General features: G+C 40.1%; 1 long non-coding RNA gene across 1 annotated transcript in view; it reads right to left on the bottom strand.

Moving 5' to 3' along the window:
- LOC126253681 (uncharacterized) overlaps positions 1-15,055 on the bottom strand; it is a 143,451-nt gene extending 128,396 nt beyond the window's left edge. The window contains exon 1 of the long non-coding RNA XR_007546013.1: positions 15,013-15,055. This is a non-coding gene — a long non-coding RNA (uncharacterized LOC126253681). The remainder of the gene's footprint in view (positions 1-15,012) is intronic.
- Between the last annotated feature and the right edge of the window lie 484 nt (positions 15,056-15,539).

The raw sequence follows: 15,539 nt of genomic DNA, 5'->3' as shown, positions 1-15,539 counted from the left end.
ACTCAATTGTCTCCTCTGTTAATTTGACGACAATTGATGACGCGGGGCGCTCTATTGTAATGAGCGCTGCCCAACTTAACACACCCGGTTTGGAAAATTCAAGTAACGTACAGACAAATTTTTCTAATGAAAATGGACAGTGTACTGAAAGTACGACGGATTCATTTAATTCCGAAATAGTGACTGACAGTGTACATTTGACTGGCAAACCTTTTTGTAAATCTCAGAATAACCAAATGGTTACAGAAAGCGAGACAATTCCATATCCAGTATTAAACAGCACAGAAAATAGAAATGCTAATTTTGGCTTGGATCAAACGACGGCATTATTGTTACAAATTCTTGAATCAAACAAACAACTTAGTGAACAGGTCAAATAACACAACGAAAAACAAGACAACCTTAATGAAAAATTAGACAACAATTCCAGACAGCTTAATGAAAAATTAGACAACAATTCCAGACAGTTAAATAAAAAATTAGACAACAATTCCAGACAGCTTAGTGAACAAATTAGAGACGTTGCTGCGCAATGTCATGATACTAAGGAACAGTTGTGCGAGGAAATTGAGGCTTGTTCAAGAAAAAGTAGCGAAGAAATTAGGTCTGTTGCTCAGGAATTAAGGGAAATGCAAACAGCTACAACAGAAACACTTAGAGAGGAAATTAGCGCAGTCGGTAAACAATGCTCTGAAAAAGCTACACAATTACGCGACGAGTTTAAAGCAATGACAGCAGAACTTTCGCGCACAATGGATGAAAAGATTGACGCGAAATTCGACCAACAGAACACTCAAATTGACGAACGTTTTAGTCTTCACATACAAAACAGTGATACGCGTTTCCACAAATTCATACAGGATCAAAATAAAGTAAAACGACAAGTAATGGAAACAATCACAACACAGAGACACGAAGACAAACGTAAATTGTTCGCGAAAGCAAAGACATACGTAGACAATAATATTGCTACAGTGTCCGACGAAATTAATACCATCAAACAGTTGAACATAGAATTACGTGATGAAATTTCTGATATTAAATCAAAAACAGATACACACACAGCAGATATTCAGACAGTGACAGACAGATTCGAACAATTAGAACTAACACAGGATTGCAATGTCATCAAAGCTGACGTTAAAAAACTGAACGAAACTACACGTAAATTGCAAAAACAGATTAATGCTTCTGACAGTAAAAACGATGATCAGGCAAAAATACTGACTGAAAAATGTGATGAATTTGCCAGTCGTATTGACGTTATTGAAAGTAATAATGAGAGCAAATCAGACGATACTGCACCGATTTCATTTAATCAAACACCTGAATTTCAAAATCTACAGCAGACAATTAATGAGATCGATTCGTCTAATAACACGTTGCATAGAAAATTGTCAAGTTTACAGAAAGAAGTAACAGAGATGAAAAGTATTTCAGTTAATAACACATCACAGCAGACGCCACTTTGCGAACATTTGTCAGACTCACGCAGCGCGTATAATTTGGGTAATCTACAGAGAGTACACGACTTAGATTCCGAACAGACACATAAAAATAGATTCTCTTACAATCATGAACCTGTTCCATCATACAGAGATGATAATTTTGATTACAAACCTTTTCTGTCAGTGAGAAAATTTAAAGTATTTAAAAATGACAGGACACAGATTCTCCCACTAGATTGGATACAGCAATTTATTTCTGAATTTTTACCGCCATTGCCGGCCGAAGTGGCCGTGCGGTTAAAGGCGCTGCAGTCTGGAACCGCAAGACCGCTACGGTCGCAGGTTCGAATCCTGCCTCGGGCATGGATGTTTGTGATGTCCTTAGGTTAGTTAGGTTTAACTAGTTCTAAGTTCTAGGGGACTAATGACCTCAGCAGTTGAGTCCCATAGTGCTCAGAGCCATTTGAACCACATTTTTACCGCCATTGCCTATAACACAAAAGCTAAAATTTATTTGCAGCGCGTAATAGACCTCAGGGGATTCATTACGCTTTAATGAATATGTGCCGTAGCGTGTATAGGGCCCCGAGCTGTAATAGTGCTGTTTCATCTTTAGTTTTCTGCACTGCTGCCTTCTCTTCTACTATCCTTTATATCTATCAGAACAGCTCTTTAACTATTTCCCTATCTAGAATTAAGAAACATGTAATGAAAACCCGATGTGACAAGTTATACTGAAAGTGACAGTTCTCTTTAGGCACTCCCGTAAAGACAACTGCCGCCGTAATTTCAGTAACAGATAAAATTTTAATCATTAGTATGTACAAAATTTTCAGCAGTCGCAACCACATTTTGGTAACAATAAATGTTTTTCACCACAACAGCATGAAAGTCAGCCGCTTAGCATACGTAACCAACAATGCAGTCTACAAGGTCAACCAAGCTTTAAAGTTTCGCCGCGTGCATGTATAGTCTCAGCTCCAACAAATAGTAACGCACGGCAGCAAGGAAACAACTACGTACAGAAAACACAGTATTTTAATTCCTATCGCAATGCACCGTATAGGAATGACTATCACGACAGACGTAAAAATAATTAGCACAATTTTCAGCGTACGTATAATAACAGTCGGTCTCATCAACAGCAAGAACATCCGCAACAACATTATCATGAATGAACCAGACAATAGATATCATCCCGAACGTAATACGTCAGGAAGAAATAACAGAACAGTACAAATAGTGGAAATGCCGCAACATCCTCCTGAAAATAATAGCGCGTCAGATAGAATTTGACTAGATACTGTACAGGTCGCATCTTCCAGTAACGCAAGCAATACCTTTGACACGCGGAATCTTGTTCATGAGAATGTTATTTGAAACATGCTTTGTTGAATGCACCACTTTTATCACACGCAGATCTTACCAGAAATTTTTCCATTGCCACCGACAGTTCTAACACCGCTTTAGGCGTACATATTTTTCAGGAAATTGAAGAATATGGTTGTACAGTAATTAAAAACATCGCATTTGCAAGTCGCATTCTGTCACCTGCTGAACGAAATTACTCCGTTACAGAACTGGAAACATTATGTGTTGTATGGGCTTTCACGAGATTTAGACATTTTCTTTATGGCAGACATACCACCGTCTACACAGACCATAGAGCTATACGATTCTTACTTTCAGCTAAATTCACACACGACAGATTAAGTAGATGGAAGCTTTATTTACAGGAATTTAATTTTACAATAGTTCACATTCCCGGCACACAAAATGTTGTAGCAGACGCACTATCCCGTTCTCTCAGCAACAATCAACAAGACGTCGCATCCAACTTCTGCAAAGCAAATTTCAGCGTCATGTACATTCAGCAAGTTGCATTGGAAAATTTTATTTCATCGTCATTACAGGACATAGCAAAAGAGCAAAATAAAGACAACGTGTGGAAAGAAATTAAACACCTTTGGCAAGATAAGAATAATGTTACGATTAGAAACCACTACACTGTACGCAATGACATTCTGTTTCGCCGCTCTCATCCTGACAGCAACAATTGGTTATTATGCATTCCTGACGAACTGGTTAACAAATTAATATGGTATACTCATTTAAGTTACGCACATTACGGAGCCAGAAAATGTTTTCCTATACTGAGACAGAACTGTTATTTTACCAACATGGAGAAACGTATACGACGAGTTTTAGCGTCATGTAAAATTTGCCAGAAAGCTAAGTCAGACACCACTTCACATATTCCTCCATTATATCCCATTGTACCTGTTAAATTAAGACATATGGCCGCAGTAGACATTTTTGGTCCAATTCCGAGAACTAACAGAGGTTTTTGCTACATCCTTGTCGCTGTCGAACTCACTTCAAAATTTATTACTTTCACTCCGTTACGCAAAGCTACTGCTAAAACCGTTTCGAAAGCATTTGTAAAACATTTTCTATTTCACGTAGGGCATGTGATGAGAGTAATTTCCGATAATGGATCACAATTTCGTTCTGCTATATGGACACGCATGTTACGAGCTAGAAACATTTCTCCGATCTATATATCCAGGTACACTGCTTCTTCGAACCCTTGTGAACGATTAATGAAAGAAATTGGTAAACTGTGTAGGATATACTGCCACAAAAGACATATTGATTGGGACACACACATATTCTCATTCCAAGATGTAATTAATTCCATACCAAATGAATCTACTATGCTATCTCCGTCTGTTATACTGAAAAACGTTGAACCACCAAACAAAATTACAGAATTAGTAAATTTTCCTACATCTCGTCGACTACGACACCACGAAATAATTGACATTGCACTGAACAACATCAAACGTGCCGCAGAGCGCCGGAGAAGACAGCAAAAACAGGTTTGTACACGCCGAGACTTTCACATTGGACAGAAGATTTTAGTACGTACACACTATTTATCCAGCAGAATAAAAGGTAGGTGCAGTAAATTTGAACTTCTGTACGCAGGTCCATATCGGATTTGCAGCATTCCTCACCCCAATGTTGTACACGTCGAAACTTTGAGAACCAGAAAATCCAAAGGCAACCACCATTGGTCAAACATCAAACCTTTTATTGAATGAAGACACTTTATGATTTAACATGCTATAATGCCATTTTGCTAATTTTATGATCACTTATGCAATTATATTCACATGACTACTTACTGATGACTGTCGTATTTTTTCTTGGCAAGTGCCAGACAAGGTAAGGTTAGCAGGTCGCTCTTCTTGTCGTTACACAGCAGACCGTGCACATTTTCCATTTTTTTTTGTATGTACGATTGTTTCATGTTTTGTTTGTGTGCACTATGAAATGGTTAAGATATAACACACACCAGATGACTTTGACATTTTGCCCTATGATATCTCAACACCGTGACTGTTTTACATTTTTTGCTGCTGCATTGTGATATTCTGTGTACATTTTTGCATCTGAACACTGTCAATGTCTTTGACATATTACGTTTTCTGTCATGTTATGCTGTATGCTTAATTATGTTACCATAAACCAGTCATTATTTAGTGAGTATATGATGTAAATGCACGACATTAATCTTCGTCCATCATTTTCAGAAAGAAATAACGTGTAAAGGAAATAAATTAAACAGAAATGGGAATTTTACCTACGGAATAAACGAAAGAAGATGCAAAAACCTTATGAGGAAGAGTAAATGGATCAGAATTAATAAGCATTAACAAGAATATACTATACACATCGTAAAATAGCAGTCTTAACTAATTTTTTCTTTCAGAATACGAAGCGATTTATGCAGGCTGTCAGACAGAACTACACATCTTAGTTTTAGTGATGAAATATGCTAGAGATAAGGAATAGTTGTGTAATGAGTAATGAAGTGATTATTTTTTTGCAGATGATAATGAATGCTGATGAATAATGATGAAGAATATGCTACTATGGATAATGAAGTTTTTTTTTACAGGTGATGATAATAATGGAGTTATGATAATATAAGTAATAAAGTGATGGATAATGAAGTTTTCTTTTTTTACAGATGAGGATATTGTTCAAGTTATGTATTTATGCTATATAGTTATTTAAGTATTTGTTGCAGTTTGCTTTGACAGCAGGTGTTATATTGCATAGTATAATGACGGAAGGTTTTGGAAAGGACAGCTATGGAACACATTTCACTACCTGTTAATTCGAAGTTCACTACTTTTCAGCATAAAATGCATTTCTTCTTTCAGCTTAATAATCAATTTTTTGTATATTTTCGCAGGAGAAATTATTTATGAAATTAATGTGCTATAAGCAGTTGTTCATTAAATCTATGTCATCTATGAATGTGATTACATATACTCTACTTGTTTCATAATCTTGCCACAGCTGACTTATGACAAATGACGTTACACATTTTCATTTACACCAACAACCCAGAAGCAAATTTTTTTCTCTTGCTTTCCCCTATAATTACCCAACGCAATGAATTGCTAACAAAAAAATGTATTACCAGTCCCAAATAATGATACCAGTTTAAGAGAGTTCTGAGTAATGCTGATCAGCTAGGAATATTATGTTACCTGAAAAATAAATACTATTAATTACTGTATAGAGATGACCAATGCTTTGTAACTAGAAAGAACTACTAATAATGCTTTGTAACTAGGAAAATACTACTAATTACTGTATTGAGATGACCAATGCTTTGTAACTGGGAAAAGAATGCGATTATTTAATAATGCTTTGTAAATAGGAAAAGAATGCTACTAATTATGCTTTGTAACTAGAAAATGAATGCTATTCATTATGCTTTGTAACGTGGAAAAGAATGCGATTATTTAATGCTTTGTAACTAGGAAAAGAATGCTACTAATTATGCTTTGTAACTAGAAAATGAATGCTATTCATTATGCTTTGTAACTTGGAAAAGAATGCGATTATTTAATAATGCTTTGTAAATAGGAAAAGAATGCTACTAATTATGCTTTGTAACTAGAAAATGAATGCTATTCATTATGCTTTGTAACTGGGAAAAGAATGCGATTATTTAATAATGCTTTGTAACTAGGAAAAGAAGGCTACTGATTATTACTATATTGAAATGACAAATGATTAATTAATAATGTTTTGTAACTGGAAAATGAATGCTACTAATTAATAATGCTTTGTAACTGAGAAATGATGACTGTATTGGGATGACCAATGATAAGAGTATCAACATTATTGACTACCTCCTGTTTTAAGTAATGACTTCTGATGATTTGTAATTAGAGAATGGGTGAAAATATTGTATGTAAAACAATTTATGAACATTTTTCTGTAATACTACATACATGGTACAGAAATGTTCAATAACTGGGCTATGAATGCCGCAAACTACTAATGTAATTCCTAATGAAGACTAGTATGTGACTTAATGTCCTTCACCTTCTGACCTCACTACCCTGAATTACTGCAATATCCATTTGTCCTGTACATCCTCCTGATCATGGAGCACTATATTTGGTTTTTGCACTAATTGGCACGTTGGTGTGCCTTGTAAGAGCGTGGTGTTGACACGACATGCTGTCCACCACCGTGAGCGATGGAGACGTTATTATGGTCCCACTGTTTGGTGTACATAATGTACTGCCAAAATGAGAACATGGAATATTACTACATTTCAGTGTATTGGCTACGCTGATAAATACTTCTGGGAAAAGAAATTCAAATTGTCTCACTTGGTGTTGTACTTCTGTGGAAAGATATGGACTTTCAGTGCAGCTGCATGCAACCTAAAGTGCTACAACCATGATGCAATCCTTCCCTTTCCTATCCTAATTCTTGTAACATAACGAAAATCATTTTTTTGCTAACATCATTTATATTCATGGCCTATACTTTTTTTTTTCGATTTGCTGAACCGTAGTACATGTGCACTTATGTCGCTTATCAACATGATTTTTAGCCATTATGTTTATTTGTTGTGAAAATGCTGAAGAGTTTTTCAGTGCGTGTGCACTTACGTCATTTGTTTTGTACTCACATTTTGTCATTGTCTGAAATGTTTTGTACTCGGTGCATGTGCACCACATTTAATTCATGTTCTACATCTGAATATTCTGTGATTCTAAAAGTTAATTAGTTAAGAAAAAATTTGTTGCTCATGGCAAGTCCAAATGACTCACCACCGCTGCCAAATTTTTGCCCCCCCCCCCCCCCCCCCCCCCCGCCAGTGGAGGGTTATGAAACACGTATGTATTCAGTAGCAGCGATGGCGAGGCATGACAGAATCTCTGACCAGAGAGTTATTTATCGTTGCTAGTCTGCGCTTGACCGCGCGTGAGGGCAGTTGTTGTACGTAGCGAGTCGCGAGAGCATGTAGTTCAGTCAGTGCTAGAAGCGCGCACGAGACAGTCGGAGTTGTGTGTGACGAGTCGGCGGGCGTCGACATGGGTCTCTGGTCAAGGTTCGGGACGTGGTATATTTTAAATAAGGTAATGGAAGCAGCATTGCGCACATCTGATAATGTAAAGTATGTTAACTGTAATTAATTTGTTCAAGAATTGCCCCAATAATAACTTTGTTCTCAAAACAATCTTTTAAGAAAATAATCATTACAATTGAAACAATATTTCCTTTGCTTTTCCCCCCAGAATCAATTTATCAGGTTGATTATTGCACAGGGCCAAAGGTCAGCGCAGATGACCTTATAAAATTTATCAGGTTGATCTTAACGTTAATTTTGTGGGGACTTAACATTTTTGCACATTTTTATTATCATTGACTTTTATTACTGTGGGAAGCTAACATTTGGCACTATTTGCAATTCTCATTCAATTCTTTTCATTTTCATATTTTTGCGGGAAGGTTACACTTGGTTCTATTCCCATTAACATTTAAGTATTGTCATTTACAAAATTCTCCGGGGAAGTTAAATTATATGTCTTTAGAAAATTCTCCGGGGAAGTTACAATGTCTTTGAGTGGATTGTGGAACAGGCAACGCAAGTCGTTTTTAATTTGAAAAGCCAGGCAGACAACAGCATAGCGAAGGCACGGTGCAAGAGTTACGATGGAGACCACTTAAAGGGGTGGCAGGAGGGAGGTCAATGACTCCAACCAGGTGATTCAGGAGGGAGCACCACGTGTAGCGGCACGTTTGCACAAGGGACAGAGAAAAAGCTTTAAAAAGTGACGTTTCGGAATTCCAGCAGTACTCAAATAAAACGCATTTCGATCACGTGTCCAGCAAGCGAGACATTTGGAAAGGTCAATGTACTTTAGACGCCTAGAATGGGCACAAAAAGTCCGATTGGCGGAAACGTACTAGGAAGGAAGAAAATACTGAAGTTTCGACGCAGTTTGATAGAAGGGACATTGTGATTGTTAGAGAGAGTTTCCACAAAATAAGGGGAACGCTCCTATTGTTCGAAAAAAGGCCGTGACATGAAGAACGAATTAACCCAAGTGGTGTAGGAAGTTCTGAAATGAGTAGGACAAGAGAGAAATTTTCAGGGACTCTTCTCTGAACTGGTGTCAAGTGCAGAACGGAGAGCTTAACACTCTGTACGACGCAGAGGAGAAATTTGTGTGAAGACTGCGTTCGCAGCCGCTGCAATCCAGCTAGAAATTAACTGTAGCAACGTTTAGCTCCAACTGTGGAGAAATGAACAAGCCAAATTAGTTAACTGTTCTTGTACGAACTGAGAGGGCACTACAATATGCACGCTGCTCCAACCATGAGCGTGTGTATATCGCCACTCACAAAGACTTGGGATGATTGCGTGTTTTCTCGCATAACAAGAAACATAGGGAAAGTTTCTGCTGGAAAGTTTAGCAAAGGCCTGATTAGTTTTATTGGAATTTCAGTGGGAGAGAGCGGCCTGGCAGTCGGCAGATTATTGCAGCTTAAAGTAAATACCGCGTGCAGAGGCGTAAACTTTATTGGTTCACCAGCTTGTGTCCACTGTAAACTCGAGCGGCCTTGGGTAATCTTGCACTCAGATTTGTCACATAACTAACCATCCACCATAGACTTCATTGTCATCCTAAATAGTACTGAACTTTGCACCGGAATCGGACGATTTTCGTAGTACTGACCAACATCATAACATATGTGTAGGAGCAATTTTGTAAAGAAACTTCCAATTTAACTTTCATGTTATTGTGCTTAGGATTAATGTTCTTTCAGAGAGTTAATATTTAATAGTGTAGCGTATAGGATTATCTCACTTTTTGATGTTGGCGAGATGTGTTATCCATTGCGCTGTTTTTTATGTTGTCGAGCTGAAAACTGTGTAAAAGCTTTAATTTTTGTACTAAAATTTGCGACATTAAACTTGTCATTTCAACATACACAGCTGTTCTCAATTCTAGAATAACCAGCCACTGTACATGGTACATTGTCATCCATAAAAATTCTAGTGTTGTTTGGGCACATGAAGTTCATGAATAGCTGCTAATGGTCTCCAAGTAGCCATGTAAACAGAGCCCACAACATTATTTAGCCACCACCACCTTGTACAGTGCGTTGTTGACAGCCTGGATCCACAGCTTCGTGGAGCCTGCACCACACTTGAAACTTAGCGTCAGCTCTTACCAGCTGAAATCAGGACTCATCTCATCTGACCAGGCCACGGTTTTCCAATCGCCTAGGATCCAAACGAAACGGTCACGAGCCTCAGAGACTGGCTGCAGGCGACGTCGTGCTGTTTGCAAAAGCACTCGCATCGGCCATCTTCTACCACACCCAATTAATGTCAAATCTCGCCCGACTGTTCTAACGGATACTTCCGTCGTACGTCCCAGACTAATTTCTGATGTTATTTCACGTAGTGTTGCTTGATCTTTAGCACTGACAACTCTAAGCAAATGCCGCTGCTCTCGGTAGTAAAGCGATGGCCTTCGGTCACTGCTTTGTACGTTGTGAGACGTAAAGCGTGAAATTTGGTATTCTTAGCACTCTCTTGACGCCGTGGATTTCTTAATCTTGAATTGCCTAACGATTTACGAAATGGAATGTACCATTCCGCGTTCAAAGTCTGCTAATTCCCGTCGTATGGCTATAATCCCATCGGAAGCCTTTTCACATTAATCATCTCTGAGTACAAATGGCAGCTCGTGCAGTGCACTATCATTTTGCTTCTTGTACGCGAGATACTACCTTCATCTTTATGTGAGCCCGTGCTGAAATTAATGTCTCTGAACTTTTTACGCGGTAAATCTTAAAGCTTGTTAATAAAACAAACATTATTAACATTCTTCATGTCTACATACAATGAAGAGCTAAAGAAACTGGTACACCTGCCTAACATCATGTAGCGCCCCCACGAGCACGGAGAAGTGCCACAACAAGACGTGGCATGGACTCAACTAACGTCTGAAGTAGTGACGGAGGGAATTGACACCATGAATCCCGCAGAGCTGTCCATAAATCCGTAAGAGTACGAGGGGGTGGAGATCTCTTCTGAGCAGCACGTTGCAAGGCACCTCAGATATGCTCAATAATGTCCATGTCTGGGGAACTTGGTCGCCAGCGGACATGTTTAAACTCAGAAGAGTGTTCCTGGGGCCACTCAATAGCTATTTTGCACGTATGAGGAGTCGCATTGTCCTGGTGGAATTGCCCAAGTCCGTCGGAATGCACAATTGACATTTAGGTGATCAGACAGGATGCTTACGTACGTGTCACCTGTCAGTCGTATCTAGACTTATAAGAAGTCCCATAACACTCCAACTGCACACGCCCCACACCGTTACAGAGCCTCCATCAGCTTCAACAGTCCCCTGCTGACATGCAGGATCCATGGATTCATGAGTTGTCTCCATACTCGTACACATTCATCCTCTCGATACAATCTGAAACGAGATTTGTCCGACCAGGCAACATGTTTCCAGTCATCAACAGTCCAATGTCGCTGTTGACGGGCCGAGACGAGGCTAAAGCTTTGTCTCGTGCAGTCATCAAGGGTACACGAGTGGGTCTTCGGCTCCGAAAGCTCATATCGATGATGTTTTGTCGAACGGTTCGCACGTTGACACTTGCACTTGCTGCTGGCCCAGCACTCAAATCTGCAGCAGTTTGCGGAAGGATTGCACTTCTGGCACGGTGAAGGAATCTCTTCAGTCGTCGTTGGTCCCGTCCTTGCAGGATCTATTTCCTGCAGCAGCGATGGCGAGATCTGATGTTTACCGGATTCCTGATATTCACGGTACACTCCTGAAATGGTCGTACGGGAAAATCCCCGCTTCATCGCTACCTCGGAGATGCTGTGTCCCATCGGTCGTGCGCTGACTATAACATCAGGTCCAGACTCACTTAAATCTTAATAGCCTGCCAGCAGTAACCGATCTAACAACTGCGCCAGACACTTGTTGTCTTATGTAGGTATTGCCGACCGCAGCGCCATATTGTGTCCCTTTACATATCTCTGTATTTGAATACGCATGTCTATACCAGTTTCTTTGGCGCTTCAGTGTATTTGCCGCTAGGGAGGTCCCACATCTATAGCATATGAAATGGCGGTGTGTAACTTAAGTATTTCGGTGTGTGAGAAACAGCGTGCTGCAATTGAGTGTCGAATCCGAAGACTTCGTCGACCCTCTCATTCCTTGAGAGTGCCAGACCATAAGCGAGCGCTGCGACATCTGCAACAATCCAACTCCTTGGGTTCACTTTCATCGACCATCTTCCAGACATCTCATTTTCATCTGTTGCCAGAACTACATATAACACCTTCGAGGACTTTACTATGATAGTCACGAAGGTTATGACTGCGCCAACACAGTATAAGGGTCTACAATGACGGTATCAACAGTCTGGTCTCTCGTTCGGAGAAATGTGTTTGTCGCTAGGTCGACTATGTTGAGAAATAAATATGAGTAAGGTCTATGGTATATGTAACTAACAAATTGCATTTTCGTACGAAACAATATACCAGAGAATCTCATCTAGTTGCCGCAAGAGGAGCTATATCTGTGACGATTTAAATCTACTTATCCGAAAGAGTCTTTGTTTATCGCTTGTTCCTTCTGGACTAAAACTAAAGTCATGGGCACACGGTACTAGGCAGCAACGTAAACGTTCACGCAGGTGGGATATCCATGTCACCAGACATAGGGCCTTCAGCACACGGCACTAGGTGGTTGATGTACTTTTGCTCTCTCAGCGCTCTCCAGCGGCGGTTGTCAGCTCGGAAACCACCATAGGGTTTGTTCATGAAAATGGACGCGCGTAGAATTCCAACTTTAGCTCTATTAAAACACACATTTCCCATCTTGTCATATTGTTCTATCTGTGGTACATCTAAATAAAAGCTCCAATATCCGTGAAAGTGTAATAAGAAAAAACAAAATATACATGTTCACTCAGTAGGGACATTATGTAATAAAAGGTCACCAAATCGAACAAACTCACACCTGAAAGACGTTTACGTAACACCAAATAATAAATGAAATATTTCTATTAATTTCATAGAAAACCCTCAAAACCTTTTAGAAAACTCAAAAATAATAATAAAAACTTATAGGAGGACACACTACCGACCCATCCTCGCTTCCATAACGTGGCTCCACAAACATCTCGCTGTTCTGAAACTCAGCTTCAGCGACCTAATATTTTATGTTACAATTTTCTATAGATTTCATGGCCGAAATTTCATTCACATTTAAGTATATTAAATCCTAAGAAGAACGGCACGTTTTCATGAATCTGCATTGGGTTGTTGCCTTAAAATGCCTTGCTCTCGTAACACGTAAGCTAGAACGCGAAAATAACTAAATATGAAAATTCTTTAACCACCTGTATCACGTTTCCCTCATTTAATTGCAAGAAATCGTGCCAATAAAGATTCGTTCTCGAGTCATTCAATGTGCTGGAGTATGGAAACAGAATATATTTATGGGGTGCAAGGTATGACATGGGCTTCTACTGAACACAACGACAGTAAGGCGTCTTGCTTTCTGCTTGTGACGTACGAAACGTTCTTCCTTTCGGAAAACTTTTAACATTGCAGTGCGTCAGCAATCGTGAATAATTTAATGGTTAATAAAGAATCCTTTGCAAAAACAGACATAGTGTCTGATGGGATAGCAGCAATCAGTGATTGTATAATGTTACTTATAATCCGTCTTGATTGCAAAATTTTGTTTTATTCATATGACCGGTTTCCGTTCATCCAGAACCATCTTCAGATCTGGAATTTCAGTTACAGGAGTAACCAAACCAAATCCAGCAACTTTCACATGCTGCGTCACATGATGTGAATAAAACAAAGTTTTGCAATCAAGACGTATTATAAGTAACATAATAAAGAATCCGCCTCGATTGCAAATAGAAACAGGATGGTGACCTGGATTTCGGTACGGATAACCACGCCTTCCGATGTTATTCAATCTTTATATTGAGCAAGCAGTGAAGGAAACAAAAGAAAAATTCGGAGTAGGTATTAAAATCCATGGAGAAGTAATAAAAACTTTGAGGTTTGCCGATGACATTGTAATTTAGTCGAATTAAGTCGGGTGATGCTGAGGGAATTAGATTAGGAAATGAGACACTTAAAGTAGTAAAGGAGTTTTGCTATTTGGGGAGCAAAATAACTGATGATGGTCGAAGCAGAGAGGATATAAAATGTAGACTGGCAATGGCACGGAAGGCGTTTCTGAAGAAGAGAAATTTGTTAACATCGAATATAGATTTAAGTATCAGTAAGTCATTTCTGAGAGTATTTGTATGGAGTGTAGCCATGTATGGAAGTGAAACATGGACGATAAGTAGTTCGGACAAGAAGAGAATAGAAGCTTTCAAAATGTTGTGCTACAGAAGAATGCTGAAGATTAGATGGGTAGGTCACATAACTAATGAGGAGGTATTGAATAGAATTGGGGAGAAGAGAAGTTTGTGGCACAACTTGACTAGAAGAAGGGATTGGTTGGCAGGACATGTTCTGAGACATCGAGGGATCACCAATTTAGTATTGGAGGGCAGCGTGGAGGGTAAAAATCGTACAGGGAGACCAAGAGATGAATACACTAAGCAGATTCAAAAGGATGTAGGTTGCAGTAGGTACTGGGAGATGAAGCAGGTTGCACAGGATAGAGTAGCATGGAGAGCTGCATCAAACCAGTCTCAGGCATCAAACCAGTCTCAGGACTGAAGGCCACAACAACAACAACCACGTCTTCTTCGGAACACACTAAAACTGCCTCTTTAGGCAGTTTGCAGTTGTAGTGTGTTCGAAGAAGGTGCGGTTATCCGCGCCGAAACCCAGGTCAACATCCGGTTTCTATTTGCAATGGAGGCGGATTCTTTATAATCATTAAATTCTTCCTTTCTACTGGTTCTGCTTTACGTGGCGTGTTGCCGAAATATCGCAGAACTTATTTCGTGTTTCACGTGACGGCTCCTCAACGAAAAATAGCAGGAAGTGATGTCACAAAACTCGTAGAGCGCCCCGTAAACGTTAGCTAACTCGTCCTGTGTGTTGACAGCTTAACGTTTAGTGTGGAGTCCATTAGAGCAGCACTAGACTTACGCAAGAGCCACGCAGGGCTGGCGAGTTGCGTCTTCCGCCACCAAAGTGGAACGGTGTGTTTACCTGCGATCGCGAACTGGGGCCTGAGGCGTGCTGGACCGCGTTGCTGAGACGGCGCGGAGGCGACTGGCGCCTCTGCGTCCCGGAGTCATCGTCGCCGCTCGGTCCCGTTGGCCGCTCCGTATCGCCTGCCAGCCTGTTTGTCAGCACACGGCCCGGCGGGCGGCGCGCTGAACACACGCCAGACCGACAGCCGTGACTGCCATGAGGAGCGGCCAGCACGTCACTCCCGCTTCGCCTCGCCTTGCTTTGCATCACCCGAGCGGCACCGGCGGGTTCAGCTGCCCGCCTCTTTCGCATTGCAACTGTTTCCTAACGGTTCCAGAGCGCCGTAAAATACACCACTTGTTTCCACCGTGCACGGCGCAACTTGTCTCTACACGGAAGCCACTGTATCTTCACGTTCGATCTAAGTCTAGGCACGCAGTCGGCTAGCCAAAGTATCAAGTGTCGTGGCTCGTAATATTTATCATCCTCACGGCTGAGTGTGTGTCTAACAAAGACACAGATCAATCCAGATTCGTCGGCAA

This window comes from Schistocerca nitens, chromosome 4 (assembly GCF_023898315.1).
Source record: "Schistocerca nitens isolate TAMUIC-IGC-003100 chromosome 4, iqSchNite1.1, whole genome shotgun sequence".
In the NCBI taxonomy this organism is placed as follows: domain Eukaryota; kingdom Metazoa; phylum Arthropoda; class Insecta; order Orthoptera; family Acrididae; genus Schistocerca; species Schistocerca nitens.
This window is presented reverse-complemented; position numbering and strand designations above follow the sequence as displayed.